At 35.6% G+C, this 18216-nt stretch overlaps 3 non-coding genes across 3 annotated transcripts; all 3 read left to right on the top strand.

The window, feature by feature from the left end:
* The first annotated feature begins 225 nt into the window (after window positions 1-225).
* IAQ61_008624 lies at window positions 226-2022 on the top strand. Its single transcript, XR_010715559.1, has one exon. It is a non-coding gene; the product is annotated as an 18S ribosomal RNA (ribosomal RNA).
* Window positions 2023-9146: 7124 nt separating this feature from the next.
* IAQ61_008623 lies at window positions 9147-10943 on the top strand. The gene has a single exon (XR_010715558.1). It is a non-coding gene; the product is annotated as an 18S ribosomal RNA (ribosomal RNA).
* A 165-nt stretch (window positions 10944-11108) lies between these two features.
* Window positions 11109-18200, top strand: IAQ61_008622. Its single transcript, XR_010715557.1, has one exon. It is a non-coding gene; the product is annotated as a 28S ribosomal RNA (ribosomal RNA).
* Window positions 18201-18216: the final 16 nt, after the last annotated feature.

Here is an 18216-nt window from a genome sequence, read left to right as displayed (position 1 = left end):
TATGTGGCGAGTTTAAACACGCGGAAACGCCTATTAGGCTTTGTTGCGGACTATTCCTTAAGAAACTTAGTAGGGGTAATTAAATTAGTTGCTAGTTATAACTAGTGCCTTGTGTGCTATTATGCTAGTAGCTAGAATCGCTTCTGCGATTTCTTATCACGTACTTTCTACCTCCTTTTAGGGGTAGTGCTTGTGCGCTTTAGCGTATTAGGCATTAGGATTGTTACCTAGTTAATTCTACTAGTAGTTATATGCTTGTCTTAAAGATTAAGCTATGCATGTCTAAGTATAAGCAATTATACTGTGAAACTACGAATAGCTTATTAAATTAGTTATCGTTTATTTAATAGTACCTTACTACTTAGATAACTATAGTAATTCTAGAGCTAATATATGCTAAAAACCCTAACTTTAGAAGGGGTGTATTTATTAGATAAAAAACTAACGCCCTTTAGGGCTTCTTAGTAATTTATAATAACTTTACAGATTGTATAGCCTTACGCTAGCAATGGTTTATTCAAATTTCTGCCCTATTAACTTTTAATAGTAAGGTATTAGCTTACCATAGTTTTAACGGGTAACGGGGAATTAGGGTTTAATTCTAGAGAGGGAGCCTGAGAAATGGCTACTATATCTAAGGAAGGTAGTAGGCGCGCAAATTACCTAATCCTAATATAGGGAGGTAGTAACAATAAATACTAATATAGGGCTCTTTTAGGTCTTGTAATTAGAATAAGTATAATTTAAACCTCTTAACAAGGAATAATTAGAGGGCAAGTCTAGTGCTAGCAGCTGCAGTAATTCTAGCTCTAATAGCGTATATTAAAGTTGTTGCAGTTAAAAAGCTTGTAGTTAAAACTTAGGTCTAGCTAGCAGGTCTGCCTTACCGCGTATACTTGTCCGGCCAGGCCTTCCTTCTAGAGAACCTTATGCCCTTTACTAGGCGTGTTAGGGACTAGGACTTTTACTTTGAAAAAATTAGAGTGTTTAAAGTAGGCCTTTGCTTAAATACGTTAGCATAGAATAATAGAATAGGACGTGCGGTCCTATTTTGTTAGTTTCTAGGACTGCTGTAATAATTAATAGGGATAGTTAGGGGCATTAGTATTTAATTGTTAGAGGTGAAATTCTTGGATTTATTAAAGACTAACTACTGCAAAAGTATTTACTAAGGATGTTTTTATTAATTAGTAAACAAAAGTTAGGGGATTAAAGACAATTAGATACTGTTGTAGTCTTAACTGTAAACTATGCTAACTAGGGATTAGGTGATGTTCTTTTTCTAACTCGCTTAGCACCTTACAAGAAATCAAAGTTTTTAGGTTCTAGGGGGAGTATAGTCGCAAGGCTGAAACTTAAAGAAATTGATAGAAGGGCACTACTAGGCGTGGAGCCTGCGGCTTAATTTGACTTAATACAGGGAAACTCACTAGGTCTAGATAAAATAAGGATTAACAGATTAAGAGCTCTTTCTTAATTTTTTAGGTAGTGGTGCATGGCCGTTCTTAGTTAGTAGAGTAATTTGTCTACTTAATTGCAATAACAAACAAGACCTTAACCTGCTAAATAGCTAGGCTAGCTTTAGCTAGTCGCTAGCTTCTTAGAGGGACTATTAGCTTAAGCTAATAGAAGTTTAAGGCAATAATAGGTCTGTAATGCCCTTAGATGTTCTAGGCTGCACGCGCGCTACACTAACAGAGCTAACAAGTTCTTTACCTTAACCAAAAGGTCTAGGTAATCTTATTAAACTCTGTTGTGCTAGGGATAGAGCATTGCAATTATTACTCTTTAACAAGGAATGCCTAGTAAGCGCGTGTTATTAGCATGCGTTAATTACGTCCCTGCCCTTTGTACACACTACCTGTTGCTACTACTAATTAAATAGCTTAGTAAGGCCTTTAGACTAGCTTAGGGAGGTTAGCAACAACTACCCTAAGCTAGAAAGTTCGTTAAACTTAGTTATTTAGAGGAAGTAAAAGTCGTAACAAGGTTTCTATAGGTAAACCTGTAGAAGGATTATTACCTATTTTTAAAGCACTACCGCCTTAATTAGTAGTAGTAGTCTACTTTAATTCTGCCTATGTTTTTTGCGTACTATTTATTTCCTTAGTAGGCTTGCCTACTAATTAGATCCCCTAAAACTACTTGCAATTGCAGTTAGCGTTAGTAACACTATAATAAATTACAACTTTTAATAATAGATCTCTTGGTTCTAGTATTAATAAAGAATGCAGCGAAATGCGATAAGTAGTGTAAATTATAGAATTTAGTAAATTATTGAATCTTTAAACGCATATTGCGCCCCTTAGTATTCTATAGGGCATGCCTGTTTAAGCGTTATTTGTACCCTTAAGCTCTACTTGGTATTAGGTGTTTGTTCTACTTAGGACTTGCCTTAAAACAATTAGTAGCTAGCATATTAGCCTAGAGCGCAGCATATTTTGCGCCTCTTGTTATAGTTGTTAGCATCTATTAAGACACTTTTTAAGCTCTTAACCTTAGATTAGGTAGGGATACCCGCTAAACTTAAGCATATTAATAAGCGGAGGAAAAGAAACTAATAGGGATTGCCCTAGTAACGGCGAGTGAAGCGGCAATAGCTTAAATTTAAAATCTAGCTCTTTTAGGGTCTAAGTTGTAATTTGCAGAGGGCGCTTTAGCGTTAGTAGCAGTCTAAGTTCCTTAGAATAGGACGTTATAGAGGGTAAGAATCCTATACGTGGTTGCTAGCCTTCGCCGTGTAAAGCCCCTTTAACAAGTTAAGTTATTTAGGAATGCAGCTCTAAATAGGAGGTAAATTTCTTCTAAAGCTAAATACTAGCTAGAGACTAATAGCGTATAAGTAGAGTAATTAAAAGATAAAAAGCACTTTAGAAAGAGAGTTAAATAGCACGTAAAATTGTTAAAAGGGAAGCGCTTGCAGCTAGACTTGCCTGTAGTTGCTTATCTAGGCTTTTATCTAGTGCACTCTTCTACAGGCAGGCTAGCATTAGTTTAGGCGGTTAGATAAAGGTCTCTGTTACGTACCTCCCTTTAGGGAGGCCTTATAGGGGAGATGATATGCAACTAGCCTAGACTAAGGTCCGCGTATCTACTAGGATGCTAGCGTAATAGCTGTAAGCAGCCTATCTTAAAATATAGACTAAGAAGTCTAATATCTATGCAAGTGTTTAGGTGTTAAGCCTAGACGCGTAATAAAAGTAAATAGAGGTAGGAACCCTTTTAGGGTGCACTATTAACTAATCCTAATATCTTTAGAAGGATTTAAGTAAGAGCATAGCTATTAGGACCTAAAAGATAGTAAACTATGCTTAAATAGGGTGAAGCTAGAGGAAACTCTAGTAGAGGCTTGCAGCAGTTCTAACGTGCAAATTAATTGTTAAATTTAGGTATAGGGGCAAAAGACTAATTAAACTATCTAGTAGCTAGTTCCTGCTAAAGTTTCCCTTAGGATAGTAGTAACGTATTTAGTTTTATAAGGTAAAGCGAATAATTAGAGGCCTAGGGGTTAAAATAACCTTTACCTATTCTTAAACTTTAAATATATAAGAAGTCCTTGTTACTTAATTAAACGTGGACACTTAAATATACTATTACTAGTGGGCTATTTTTAGTAAGCAGAACTAGCAATGCAGGATAAACTAAACGTAGGGTTAAGGTGCTAGAATGCACGCTTATTAGACACTACAAAAGGTATTAGTTTATCTAGACAGCAGGATAGTAGCTATAGAAGTTAGAATCTACTAAGGAGTGTGTAATAACTTACCTGCTAAATAAACTAGCCCTAAAAATAGATAGCGCTTAAGCGTGTTACCTATACCCCGCCGCTAGGGCAAGATTTAAGCCCTGGCGAGTAGGCAGGCGTAGAGGCTCGTAACAAAGCCTTAGGGGTAACCCTAGGTAGAATAGCCTCTAGTGCAGATCTTAGTAGTAGTAGCAAATACTTAAATAAGAACTTTAAGGACTAAAGTAGGGAAAGGTTCTGTGTAAACAGCAGTTAGACACGGGTTAGTTAATCCTAAGAGATAGGGTAATTCTGTTTTAATATTAGTGCTTGCGCTGCGCCCTTAAAAGGGAAGCTAGTTAATATTCTAGCACCTAGATATAGATTCTCTGCGGCAACGCAACTAAGAGCGGAGACCTTGGCAGGAGCCCTAAGAAGAGTTCTCTTTTCTTCTTAATAGTCTGTTACCCTAAAATTAGTTTATCTAGAGCTAGGGTTTAATAGCTAGAAGAGCGCTGCACTTTTGTAGCATTTAGTGCGCTCCTAATAAGCCTTAAAAATCTGCTTAAAGAAATAGTTTTTACGCTAGGTTATACTTATAACTATAGTAGGTCTCTAAGGTAAAAAGCCTCTAGTTAATAGAATAATATAGATAAGGGAAGTTAGCAAAATAGATCTGTAACTTTAGGAAAAGGATTAGCTCTAAGGGTTAGGTACGTTGGGCCTTAGGGAGAAGCCTCTAGCGTAGAAGGGCACTAACTGCAAGGTGGGCGCCTCTTAGCGCTAGGGTGCAGACACCCTTGGTAGGTTTTAGCTATCTAGCGTACGTTTAATAACTAACTTAGAACTAGTATAGATAAGGGGAATCTAACTATCTAATTAAAATATAGCATTATAATAGCTAGAAAGTAGTATTAATATAATGTGATTTCTGCCTAGTGCTCTAAATATTAAAGCAAAGAGATTTAACTAAGCGCGGGTAAATAGCAAGAGTAACTATAACTCTCTTAAGGTAGCTAAATACCTTATTATCTAATTAGTGACGCGCATAAATAGATTAATAAGATTCCTACTATCCCTATCTACTATCTAGCAAAACCATAGCTAAGGGAACGGGCTTAGCTAAATTAGCGGGGAAAGAAGACCTTGTTAAGCTTAACTCTAGTTTAACATTGTGAAAAGACATAGGGGGTGTAGAATAGGTAGGAGCTTTGGCGCTAGTAAAATACTACTACCCTTATTGTTTTTTTACTTATTTAATAAAGCGGAGCTAGGCCTTACTACCTAACTTCTAGCGTTTAAGGTCCTTTGTAGGCTAATCTAGGTTAAAGACATTATTAGGTAGGGAGTTTAGCTAGGGCGGCATATCTGTTAAACTATAACGTAGGTGTCCTAAGGGGGACTTATAGAGAATAGAAATCTCTAGTAGAGTAAAAGGGCAAAAGTCCCCTTAATTTTAATTTTTAGTGTGAATACAAACTATAAAAGTGTAGCCTATTAATCCTTTAGTCCCTTAAAATTTAAGGCTAGAGGTGCTAGAAAAGTTACTATAGGGATAACTAGCTTGTGGCAGCTAAGCGTTTATAGCGACGTTGCTTTTTAATCCTTTAATATTAGCTCTTCCTATTATACTAAAGCAGAATTTGGTAAGCGTTAGATTGTTTACCTACTAATAGGGAACGTGAGCTAGGTTTAGACTGTTGTAAGATAGGTTAGTTTTACCCTACTAATAACCTTGCCCTAATAGTAATACTGCTTAGTACAAGAGGAACCGCGGTTTTAGATAATTAGTTTTTGCGGCTATCTAACTAGGCATTACCGCGAAGCTACTATCTACTAGATTATAGCTAAACGCCTCTAAGTTAGAATCTATGCTAGAACAGGGTGATTTCTGCCTGCATTAGTTAGATATAAATAGGCCTTTGGCCTAGAACCTTACTAGATTGGCGTTAGCAGCCCTATTAAAGTTAGGGTTGTTAGCTAGTGTATTGCAATTGTACAGTGCGCAGGATTAAATCCTTTATAGATGACTTAGTTGTCTAGCTAGGTCGTGTAAGTAGTTGAGTAGCCTTGTTGTTACGAGCTACTAAGCGTAAGCCTGTTGCTAGCTTGGTTAAAATTAGGATATTATGCCCTCCTTATTTGCAAAACTGCTGCCTAAACGGCTGCTGTTAATAGAAGGAAGAGGGCTATAGCGAACAAGTTATATAGTAATTGCAAGATAGAGAGGGCTAGAGCTAGGAGCAATCCTCGCAAAATATACAAAAGAACAGGTTATGTGTGTACGTACCTTAGGCAGTTAATATATAGTATAGGAAGATTAAGAAAGGATTTAAGATAATCTATATAGATTTTTAGGCGGTGATCTATAACTTAAGAGCGTTCTATAACTTTTTATTTTTTAGGGGTACTGTTCTATAACTTTATAGCCTTCTATACTTAAAAATTCCTCTAGGCTATTCTATAACTATAGATTATTTAAACCTTTAGGGTATTCTATTAATATTTAAAAAAATCCTGTAGGCTATTCTATAAGCTTAGGGCGTTCTATAACTTTAGGGCGTTCTATAACTTTTTATTTTTTAGGTGTAGTGTTCTATAACTTTAGGGCGTTGTATAACTTTTTCTTTTTTAGAGGTAGTGTTCTATAACTTTAGGGCGTTCTATAACTTTAGGGCGTTCTACAACTTTTTATTTTTTAGGTGTAGTGTTCTATAACTTTAGGGCGTTCTATAACTTTTTCTTTTTTAGAGGTAGTGTTCTATAACTTTAGGGAGTTCTATAACTTTAGGGCGTTCTACAACTTTTTATTTTTTAGGGGTAGTGTTCTATAACTTTAGGGCGTTCTATAACTTTAGGGCGTTCTATAACTTTAGGGCGTTCTACAACTTTTTATTTTTTAGGGGTAGTGTTCTATAACTTTAGGGCGTTCTATAACTTTAGGGCGTTCTATAACTTTAGGGCGTTCTACAACTTTTTATTTTTTAGGGGTAGTGTTCTATAACTTTAGGGCGTTCTATAACTTTAGGGCGTTCTATAACTTTAGGGCGTTCTACAACTTTTTATTTTTTAGGGGTAGTGTTCTATAACTTTAGGGCGTTCTATAACTTTAGGGCGTTCTATAACTTTAGGGCGTTCTACAACTTTTTATTTTTTAGGGGTAGTGTTCTATAACTTTAGGGCGTTCTATAACTTTTTTTTTTTAGGGCTAGTTTCTATAACTTTAGGGCGTTCTATAACTTTTTATTTTTTAGGGGTAGTGTTCTATAACTTTAGGGCGTTCTATAACTTTTTATTTTTTAGGGGTAGTGTTCTATAAATTTAGGGCGTTCTATAACTTTTTATTTTTTAGAGGTAGTGTTCTATAACTTTAGGGCGTTCTATAACTTTAGGGCGTTCTATAACTTTAGGGCGTTCTATAACTTTTTATTTTTTAGGGTTAGTATTCTATAATATTAGAGTGTTCTATAACTTTTTCTTTTTTAGAGGTAGTGTTCTATAACTTTAGGGCGTTCTATAACTTTAGGGCGTTCTATAACTTTAGGGCGTTCTATAACTTTTTATTTTTTAGGGTTAGTATTCTATAATATTAGAGTGTTCTATAACTTTTTCTTTTTTAGAGGTAGTGTTCTATAATATTAGAGTGTTCTATAACTTTTTATTTTTTAGGGTTAGTATTCTATAATATTAGAGTGTTCTATAACTTTTTCTTTTTTAGAGGTAGTGTTCTATAATATTAGAGTGTTCTATAATATTAGAGTGTTCTATAACTTTTTCTTTTTTAGAGGTAGTGTTCTATAATATTAGAGTGTTCTATAACTTTTTCTTTTTTAGAGGTAGTGTTCTATAACTTTAGGGCGTTCTATAACTTTAGGGCGTTCTATAACTTTAGGGCGTTCTATAACTTTTTATTTTTTAGGGGTAGTGTTCTATAACTTTAGGGCGTTCTACTTTTTCTTTTTAAGTATTCTATAACTTTAGGGAGTTCTATAACTTTAGGGCGTTCTATAACTTTTTATTTTTTAGGGGTAGTGTTCTATAACTTTAGGGCGTTCTATAACTTTAGGGCGTTCTATAACTTTTTATTTTTTAGGGTTAGTGTTCTATAACTTTAGCGCGTTCTATACCTTTTATTTATTCTATTACTTTAGTCCTTTCTATAACTTTAGACTATTCTATACTAGTAGCTATTATATCCTTTTTATAATACTTATTATATCATACTATTATCTATTATTCTTTACTGTTAAGTATATCCTTATATTTTATAAAACCTTTTCTCTACTAGCTAGTCCTACTATACTTTCTTTTATAACCTACTAGTATTAAATAATACCTTTATATTCTTCTTTTATACTATCTCTATTTCTTGCCTTATCTATTAAGTAGATATAGATAGAGCTAATAGATCTATAGTTAATATAGATATAGTAGTTATAGTAGAGTATAGATATTAGAGTAGATATCCTTATCTATATATTTACCTACTACTAATAAAATTCCAAGTTACTCTTATCTAGCGAATACAGGTTTATAGTTTGTATAGGGCTGCGCATGTCTACACAGTTTTACATACAAAAAAGTGTACCTCTAAGCTATTTTCCACTGCACTAACCCCGCGACGCGAAAATTAAACCAAAACCCATTCCTATAATATATAAGGAGGGCAAATAGATTCTTAAATACTAAATACCTAACTAACTAACTAAGGTTAAATCTGCTGCGCGTAGTTCTTAGATTAGGCAGTTAAACTAGCGTTGTTAGGTACTAAGGGGGCAATTTTTGCTTGTGTCCGCGTCTATACTCCCTATAACTCCCTATTATTAGCGCTCTGCGCCTATTTTAGCGGCAGTTAGACTAAATTTAAAAGTTTTGGTTTTATAATAGCTAGCCTTGTTTCCTAGATTTCTGCCTAGTTTAGATTCGCTCTAATTAGTGGGTAATTAGGGGCTTAGAGATTGCTCTTCTACTTAACTAGGCAGGCCTAGGCCTATATGCTAAAGCAACCCTGCTATTGCGCCTAGTTTTGTGGTTAGCACCTAAAGTCCTACTGTTAAAGTTTTAGCAGTAGGCAAAATTTAGGGTCTATAGATGGCTAGCACTGCTAAACTATTTAACAGATCTTAGGGGACAGCCCTACCTAGCATCCGCTCCTAGTAAGCGTAGTAAAGCGTGGGTTTTCTCTACTTAAGGCATGTATGTGGCGAGTTTAAACACGCGGAAACGCCTATTAGGCTTTGTTGTGGACTATTCCTTAAGAAACTTAGTAGGGGCAATTAAATTAGTTGCTAGTTGTAACTAGTGCCTTGTGTGCTGTTATGCTAGTAGCTAGAATTGCTTCTGCGATTTCTTATCACGTACTTTCTGCCTCCTTTTAGGGGTAGTGCTTGTGCGCTTTAGCGTATTAGGTATTAGGATTGTTACCTAGTTAATTCTGCTAGTAGTTATATGCTTGTCTTAAAGATTAAGCTATGCATATCTAAGTATAAGCAATTATACCGTGAAACTGCGAATAGCTTATTAAATTAGTTATCGTTTATTTGATAGTACCTTACTACTTAGATAACTGTGGTAATTCTAGAGCTAATACATGCTAAAAACCCTAACTTTAGAAGGGGTGTATTTATTAGATAAAAAACCAACGCCCTTTGGGGCTTCTTGGTAATTTATAATAACTTTACGGATCGCATGGCCTTGCGCTAGCGACGGTTTATTCAAATTTCTGCCCTATTAACTTTTAATAGTAAGGTATTAGCTTACCATAGTTTTAACGGGTAATAGGGAATTAGGGTTTAATTCTAGAGAGGGAGCCTAAGAAACGGCTACCACATCTAAGGAAGGCAGCAGGCGCGCAAATTACCTAATCCTAATATAGGGAGGTAGTAACAATAAATACTAATATAGGGCTCTTTTAGGTCTTGTAATTAGAATAAGTATAATTTAAACCTCTTAACAAGGAACAATTAGAGGGCAAGTCTAGTGCTAGCAGCCGCGGTAATTCTAGCTCTAATAGCGTATATTAAAGTTGTTGCAGTTAAAAAGCTTGTAGTTAAAACTTAGGTCTAGCTAGCAGGTCTGCCTTACCGCGTGTACTTGTCTAGCTAGGCCTTCCTTCTAGAGAACCTTATGCCCTTTACTAGGCGTGTTAGGGACTAGGACTTTTACTTTAAAAAAATTAGAGTGTTTAAAGCAGGCCTTTGCTTAAATACGTTAGCATAGAATAATAGAATAGGACGTGCGGTCCTATTTTGTTAGTTTCTAGGACTGCTGTAATAATTAATAGGGATAGTTAGGGGCATTAGTATTTAATTATTAGAGGTAAAATTCTTAGATTTATTAAAGACTAACTACTGCAAAAGCATTTGCTAAGGATGTTTTTATTAATTAGTAAACAAAAGTTAGGGGATTAAAGATAATTAGATACTGTTGTAGTCTTAACTGTAAACTATGCTAACTAGGGATTAGGCGATGTTCTTTTTCTAACTTGCTTGGCACCTTACGAGAAATTAAAGTTTTTAGGTTCTAGGGGGAGTATAGTTGCAAGGCTAAAACTTAAAGAAATTAATAGAAGGGCACTACTAGGCGTGGAGCCTGCGGCTTAATTTAACTTAACACAGGGAAACTTACTAGGTCTAGATAAAATAAGGATTAACAGATTAAGAGCTCTTTCTTGATTTTTTAGGTGGTGGTGCATAGCTATTCTTAGTTAGTAGAGTAATTTGTCTGCTTAATTGCAATAACAAACAAGACCTTAACCTACTAAATAGCTAGGCTAGCTTTAGCTAGTCGCTGGCTTCTTAGAGGGACTATTAGCTTAAGCTAATAGAAGTTTAAGGTAATAACAGGTCTATAATACCCTTAGATGTTCTAGGCCGCACGCGCGCTACACTAACAGAGCTAACAAGTTCTTTACCTTAACTAAAAGGTCTAGGTAATCTTGTTAAACTCTGTTGTGCTAGGGATAGAGTATTGCAATTATTACTCTTTAACAAGGAATGCCTAGTAAGCGCGTGTTATTAGTATGCGTTAATTACGTCCCTGCCCTTTATACACACCGCCTGTCGCTACTACTAATTAAATGGCTTAGTAAGGCCTTTGGACTAGCTTAGGGAGGTTAGCAACAACTACCCTAAGCTAGAAAGTTCGTTAAACTTAGTTATTTAGAGGAAGTAAAAGTCGTAACAAGGTTTCTATAGGTGAACCTGTAGAAGGATTATTACCTATTTTTAAAGCACTGCCGCCTTAATTAGTAGCGGCAGTCTACTTTAATTCTGCCTATGTTTTTTGCGTACTATTTGTTTCCTTAGTAAGCTTGCCTACTAATTAGATCCCCTAAAACCACTTGCAATTATAGTTAGCGTTAGTAACACTATAATAAATTACAACTTTTAATAATAGATCTCTTGGTTCTAGTATTAATAAAGAACGCAGCGAAATACGATAAGTAGTGTAAATTGCAGAATTTAGTAAATTATCAAATCTTTAAACGCATATTGCGCCCCTTAGTATTCTATAGGGTATGCCTGTTTAAGCGTTATTTGTACCCTTAAGCTCTGCTTAGTGTTAGGTGTTTATTCTACTTAGGACTCGCCTTAAAACAATTAGCAGCTAGCATATTAGCCTAGAGCGCAGCACATTTTGCGCCTCTTATTATAGTTATTAGCATCTATTAAGACACTTTTTAAGCTCTTAACCTTAGATTAGGTAGGGATACCCGCTAAACTTAAGCATATTAATAAGCAGAGGAAAAGAAACTAACAGGGATTGCCCTAGTAACGGCGAGTGAAGCGGCAACAGCTTAAATTTAAAATCTAGCTCTTTTAGGGTCTAAGTTGTAATTTACAGAGGGCGCTTTAGCGTTAGCAGTAGTCTAAGTTCCTTAGAACAGGACGTTATAGAGGGTAAGAATCCTATACGTAGTCGCTAGCCTTCGCCGTGTAAAGCCCCTTTAATAAGTTAAGTTGTTTAGGAATGCAGCTCTAAATAGAAGGTAAATTTCTTCTAAAGCTAAATACTAGCTAGAGACTAATAGCGTATAAGTAGAGTAATTAAAAGATAAAAAGCACTTTAGAAAGAGAGTTAAATAGCATGTAAAATTGTTAAAAGGGAAGCGCTTGCAGCTAGACTTGCCTGTAGTTGCTTATCTAGGCTTTTGTCTAGTGCACTCTTCTATAGGCAGGCTAGTATTAGTTTAGGTGGTTAGATAAAGGTCTCTGTTACGTACCTCCCTTTAGGGAGGCCTTATAGGGGAGACGACATGCAACCAGCCTAGACTAAGGTCTGCGCATCTACTAGGATACTAGCGTAATAGCTATAAGCGGCCTGTCTTAAAACATAGACTAAGGAGTCTAACATCTATATAAGTGTTTAGGTATTAAGCCTAGACGCGTAATAAAAGTGAATAGAGGTAGGAACCCTTTTAGGGTGCACTATTAACCAATCCTAATGTCTTTAGAAGGATTTAAGTAAGAGCATAGCTATTAGGACCCAAAAGATAGTAAACTATGCTTAAATAGGGTGAAGCTAGAGGAAACTCTAGTAGAGGCTTGCAGCAGTTCTAACATGTAAATTGATTGTTAAATTTAGGCATAGGGGCAAAAGACTAATTAAACTATCTAGTAGCTAGTTCCTACCAAAGTTTCCCTTAGGATAGTAGTAACGTATTTAGTTTTATAAGGTAAAGCAAATAATTAGAGGCCTAGGGGTTAAAACAACCTTTACCTATTCTTAAACTTTAAATATGTAAGAAGTCCTTGTTACTTAATTAAATGTGGACACTTAAATGTACTATTACTAGTAGGCTATTTTTAGTAAGTAGAACTAGTAATGCGGGATAAACTAAACGCAGGGTTAAGGTGCTAGAATACACGCTTATTAGACACTACAAAAGGTGTTAGTTTATCTAGACAGCAGGATAGTAGCTATAGAAGTTAGAATCTGCTAAGGAGTGTGTAATAACTTACCTGCCAAATAAACTAGCCCTAAAAATAGATAGCGCTTAAGCGTGTTACCTATACCCTGCTGCTAGGGCAAGATTTAAGCCCTAGCGAGTAGGCAGGCGTGGAGGCTCGTGACAAAGCCTTAGGGGTAACCCTAGGTAGAACGGCCTCTAGTGCAGATCTTAGTAGTAGTAGCAAATACTTAAATAAGAACTTTAAGGACTAAAGTAGGGAAAGGTTCTGTGTAAACAGCAGTTAGATACAGGTTAGTTAATCCTAAGAGATAGGGTAATTCCGTTTTAATATTAGTGCTTACGCCGCGCCCTTAAAAGGGAAGCTAGTTAATATTCTAGCACCTAGATGTAGATTCTCCGCGGCAACGCAACTAAGAGCAGAGACCTTAGCAGGAGCCCTAAGAAGAGTTCTCTTTTCTTCTTAACAGTCTATCACCCTAAAATTGGTTTATCTAGAGCTAGGGTTTAATAGCTAGAAGAGCGCTACACTTTTGCGGCGTTTAGTGCGCTCCTAACAAGCCTTAAAAATCTGCTTAAAGAAATAGTTTTTACGCTAGGTTGTACTTATAACTGCAGCAGGTCTCTAAGGTAAAAAGCCTCTAGTTAATAGAATAATGTAGATAAGGGAAGTTAGTAAAATAGATCCATAACTTTAGGAAAAGGATTAGCTCTAAGGGTTAGGTACGTTAGGCCTTAGGGAGAAGCCTCTAGCGCAGAAGGGCACTAACCACAAGGTAGGCGCCTCTTAGCGCTAGGGTGCAGACACCCTTAGCAGGTTTTAGCCGTCTAGCGTACGTTTAACAACTAACTTAGAACTAGTATAGATAAGGGGAATCTAACTATCTAATTAAAACATAGTATTGTAATAGCTAGAAAGTAGTGTTAACGCAATATAATTTCTGCCTAGTGCTCTAAATGTTAAAGCGAAGAGATTTAACTAAGCGCGGGTAAACAGCAGGAGTAACTATAACTCTCTTAAGGTAGCTAAATGCCTCGTTATCTAATTAGTAACGCGCATAAATAGATTAACGAGATTCCTACTATCCCTATCTACTATCTAGCAAAACCACAGCTAAGGGAACGGGCTTGGCTAAATTAGCGGGGAAAGAAGACCCTGTTAAGCTTAACTCTAGTTTAATATTATAAAAAGATATAGAGGGTGTAGAATAGGTAGGAGCTTTGGCGCTAGTGAAATACTACTACCCTTATCGTTTTTTTACTTATTTAATAAAGCGGAGCTAGGCCTTACTGCCTAACTTCTAGCGTTTAAGGTCCTTCGTGGGCTAATCTAGGTTAAAGATATTATTAGGTAGGGAGTTTGGCTAGGGCGGCACATCTATTAAACTATAACGCAGGTGTCCTAAGGGGGACTTATAGAGAATAGAAATCTCTAGTAGAGCAAAAGGGCAAAAGTCCCCTTGATTTTAATTTTTAGTGTGAATACAAACCATAAAAGTGTGGCCTATTAATCCTTTAGTCCCTTAAAATTTAAGGCTAGAGGTGCTAGAAAAGTTACCACAGGGATAACTAGCTTGTGGCAGCTAAGCGTTCATAGCAACGTTGCTTTTTAATCCTTTAATATTGGCTCTTTCTATTATACTAAAGCAGAATTTAGTAAGCGTTAGATTATTCACCTACTAATAGGGAACGTAAGCTAGGTTTAGACCGTTGTAAGATAGGTTAGTTTTACCCTACTAATAACCTTGCCCTAATAGTAATACCGCTTAGTACGAGAGGAACCGCGGTTTTAGATAATTAGTTTTTGCGGCTGTCTAACTAGGTATTGCCGCGAAGCTACCATCTACTAGATTATAGCTAAACGCCTCTAAGTTAGAATCCATACTAGAACAGGGTAATTTCCGCCTGCACTAGTTAGATACAAATAGGCCTTTGGCCTAGAACCTTACTAGATCGGCGTTAGCAGCCCTATTAAAGTTAGGGTTGTTAGCTAGTGTATTGCAATTGTACAGTGCGCAGGATTAAATCCTTTGCAGACAACTTAGTTGTCTAGCTAGGTCGTGTAAGTAGTTAAGTAGCCTTATTATTACAAGCTACTAAGCGTAAGCCTGTTGCTAGCTTAGTTAAAATTAGGATATTATGCCCTCCTTATTTGCAAAACTGCTACCTAAACAGCTACTGTTAATAGAAGGAAGAGGGCCATAGCAAACAAGTTATATAGTAATTGCAAGATAGAGAGGGCTAGAGCTAGGAGCAATCCTCGCAAAATATACAAAAGAACAGGTTATATGTATATGTACCTTAGGCAGTTAATATATAGCATAGGAAGATTAAGAAAGGATTTAAGATAATCTATATAGATTTTTAGGCAGTAATCTATAACTTAAGAGCGTTCTATAACTTTTTATTTTTTAGGGGTACTATTCTATAACTTTATAGCCTTCTATACTTAAAAATTCCTCTAGGCTATTCTATAACTATAGATTATTTAAACCTTTAGGGTATTCTATTAATATTTAAAAAAATCCTGTAGGCTATTCTATAAGCTTAGGGCGTTCTATAACTTTAGGGCGTTCTATAACTTTAGGGCGTTCTATAACTTTTTATTTTTTAGGTGTAGTGTTCTATAACTTTAGGGCGTTATATAACTTTTTCTTTTTTAGAGGTAGTGTTCTATAACTTTAGGGCGTTCTATAACTTTAGGGCGTTCTACAACTTTTTATTTTTTAGGTGTAGTGTTCTATAACTTTAGGGCGTTCTATAACTTTTTCTTTTTTAGAGGTAGTATTCTATAACTTTAGGGAGTTCTATAACTTTAGGGCGTTCTACAACTTTTTATTTTTTAGGGGTAGTGTTCCATAACTTTAGGGCGTTCTATAACTTTAGGGCGTTCTATAACTTTAGGGCGTTCTACAACTTTTTATTTTTTAGGGGTAGTGTTCTATAACTTTAGGGCGTTCTATAACTTTAGGGCGTTCTATAACTTTAGGGCGTTCTATAACTTTTTATTTTTAGGGGTAGTGTTCTATAACTTTAGGGCGTTCTATAACTTTAGGGCGTTCTATAACTTTAGGGCGTTCTATAACTTTTTATTTTTTAGGGGTAGTGTTCTATAACTTTAGGGCGTTCTATAACTTTAGGGCGTTCTATAACTTTAGGGCGTTCTACAACTTTTTATTTTTTAGGGGTAGTGTTCTATAACTTTGGGGCGTTCTATAACTTTAGGGCGTTCTATAACTTTAGGGCGTTCTACAACTTTTTATTTTTTAGGGGTAGTGTTCTATAACTTTAGGGCGTTCTATAACTTTAGGGCGTTCTATAACTTTAGGGCCTTCTATAAGCTTAGGGCGTTCTATAACTTTTTATTTTTTAGGGGTAGTATTCTATAACTTTAGGGCGTTCTATAACTTTAGGGCGTTCTATAACTTTAGGGCGTTCTACAACTTTTTATTTTTTAGGGGTAGTGTTCTATAACTTTAGGGCGTTCTATAACTTTAGGGCGTTCTATAACTTTAGGGCGTTCTACAACTTTTTAATTTTTAGGGGTAGTATTCTATAACTTTAGGGCGTTCTATAACTTTAGGGCGTTCTATAACTTTAGGGCGTTCTACAACTTTTTATTTTTTAGGGGTAGTATTCTATAACTTTAGGGCGTTCTATAACTTTAGGGCGTTCTATAACTTTAGGGCGTTCTATAACTTTTTCTTTTTTAGAGGTAGTGTTCTATAACTTTAGAGCGTTCTATAACTTTAGGGCGTTCTACAACTTTTTATTTTTTAGGGGTAGTGTTCTATAACTTTAGGGCGTTCTATAACTTTAGGGCGTTCTATAACTTTAGGGCGTTCTATAACTTTAGGGCGTTCTATAACTTTTTATTTTTTAGGGTTAATATTCTATAATATTAGAGTGTTCTATAACTTTTTCTTTTTTAGAGGTAGTGTTCTATAATATTAGAGTATTCTATAACTTTTTCTTTTTTAGAGGTAGTATTCTATAACTTTAGGGCGTTCTATAACTTTAGGGCGTTCTATAACTTTAGGGCGTTCTACAACTTTTTATTTTTTAGGTGTAGTGTTCTATAACTTTAGGGCGTTCTATAACTTTTTCTTTTTTAGAGGTAGTGTTCTATAACTTTAGGGAGTTCTATAACTTTAGGGCGTTCTACAACTTTTTATTTTTTAGGGGTAGTGTTCTATAACTTTAGGGCGTTCTATAACTTTAGGGCGTTCTATAACTTTAGGGCGTTCTATAACTTTTTATTTTTTAGGGTTAGTGTTCTATAACTTTAGCGCGTTCTATACCTTTTATTTATTCTATTACTTTAGTCCTTTCTATAACTTTAGACTATTCTATACTAGTAGCTATTATATCCTTTTTATAATACTTATTATATTATACTATTATCTATTATTCTTTACTGTTAAGTATATCCTTATATTTTATAAAACCTTTTCTCTACTAGCTAGTCCTACTATACTTTCTTTTATAACCTACTAGTATTAAATAATACCTTTATATTCTTCTTTTATACTATCTCTATTTCTTGCCTTATCTATTAAGTAGATATAGATAGAGCTAATAGATCTATAGTTAATATAGATACAGTAGTTATAGTAGAGTATAGATATTAGAGTAGATATCCTTATCTATATATTTACCTACTACTAATAAAATTCCAAGTTACTCTTATCTAGCAAATACAGGTTTATGGTTTGTATAGGGCTGCGCATGTCTACACAGTTTTACATACAAAAAAGTGTACCTCTAAGCTATTTTCTACTGCACTAACCCCGCAACGCGAAAATCAAACCAAAACCTGTTCCTATAATATATAAGGAGGGCAAATAGATTCTTAAATACCAAATGCCTAACTAACTAACTAAGGTTAAATCTGCTGCGCGCAGTTCTTGGATTAGGCAGTTAAACTAGCGTCATTAGGCACTAAGGGGGCAATTTTTGCTTATATCTGCGTCTATACTCCCTATAACTCCCTATTATTAGCGCTCTGCGCCTGTTTCAGCGGCAGTTAGACTAAATTTGAAAGTTTTGGTTTCATAATAGCTAGCCTTGTTTCCCAGATTTCTGCCTAGTTTAGATTCGCTCTAATTAGTAGGTAATCAGGGGCTTAGAGATTGCTCTTCTACTTAACTAGGCAGGCCTAGGCCTATATGCTAAAGCAACCCTGCTATTACGCCTAGTTTTGTGGTTAGCACCTAAAGTCCTACTGTTAAAGTTTTAGCAGTAGGCAAAATTTAGGGTCTGTGGATGGCTAGCACTGCTAAACTATTTAACAGATCTTAGGGGACAGCCCTGCCTAGCATCCGCTCCTAGTAAGTATAGCAAAGCGTAGGTTTTCTCTACTTAAGGCATGTATATAGCGAGTTTAAACACGCAGAAACGCCTATTAGGCTTTATTGCAGACTATTCCTTAAGAAACTTAGTAGGGGCAATTAAATTAGTTGCTGGTTGTAACTAGTGCCTTATGTGCTATTATGCTAGTAGCTAGAATTGCTTCTGCGATTTCTTATCACGTACTTTCTACCTCCTTTTAGGGGTAGTGCTTGTGCGCTTTGGCGTATTA

Source organism: Plenodomus lingam (genome assembly GCF_022343315.1).
Source record: "Plenodomus lingam strain CAN1 chromosome Unknown contig_37, whole genome shotgun sequence".
NCBI classification, from domain to species: domain Eukaryota; kingdom Fungi; phylum Ascomycota; class Dothideomycetes; order Pleosporales; family Leptosphaeriaceae; genus Plenodomus; species Plenodomus lingam.
Note: the sequence above shows the minus strand (reverse complement) of the source record. Positions and strands in the feature narration are given on the sequence as shown.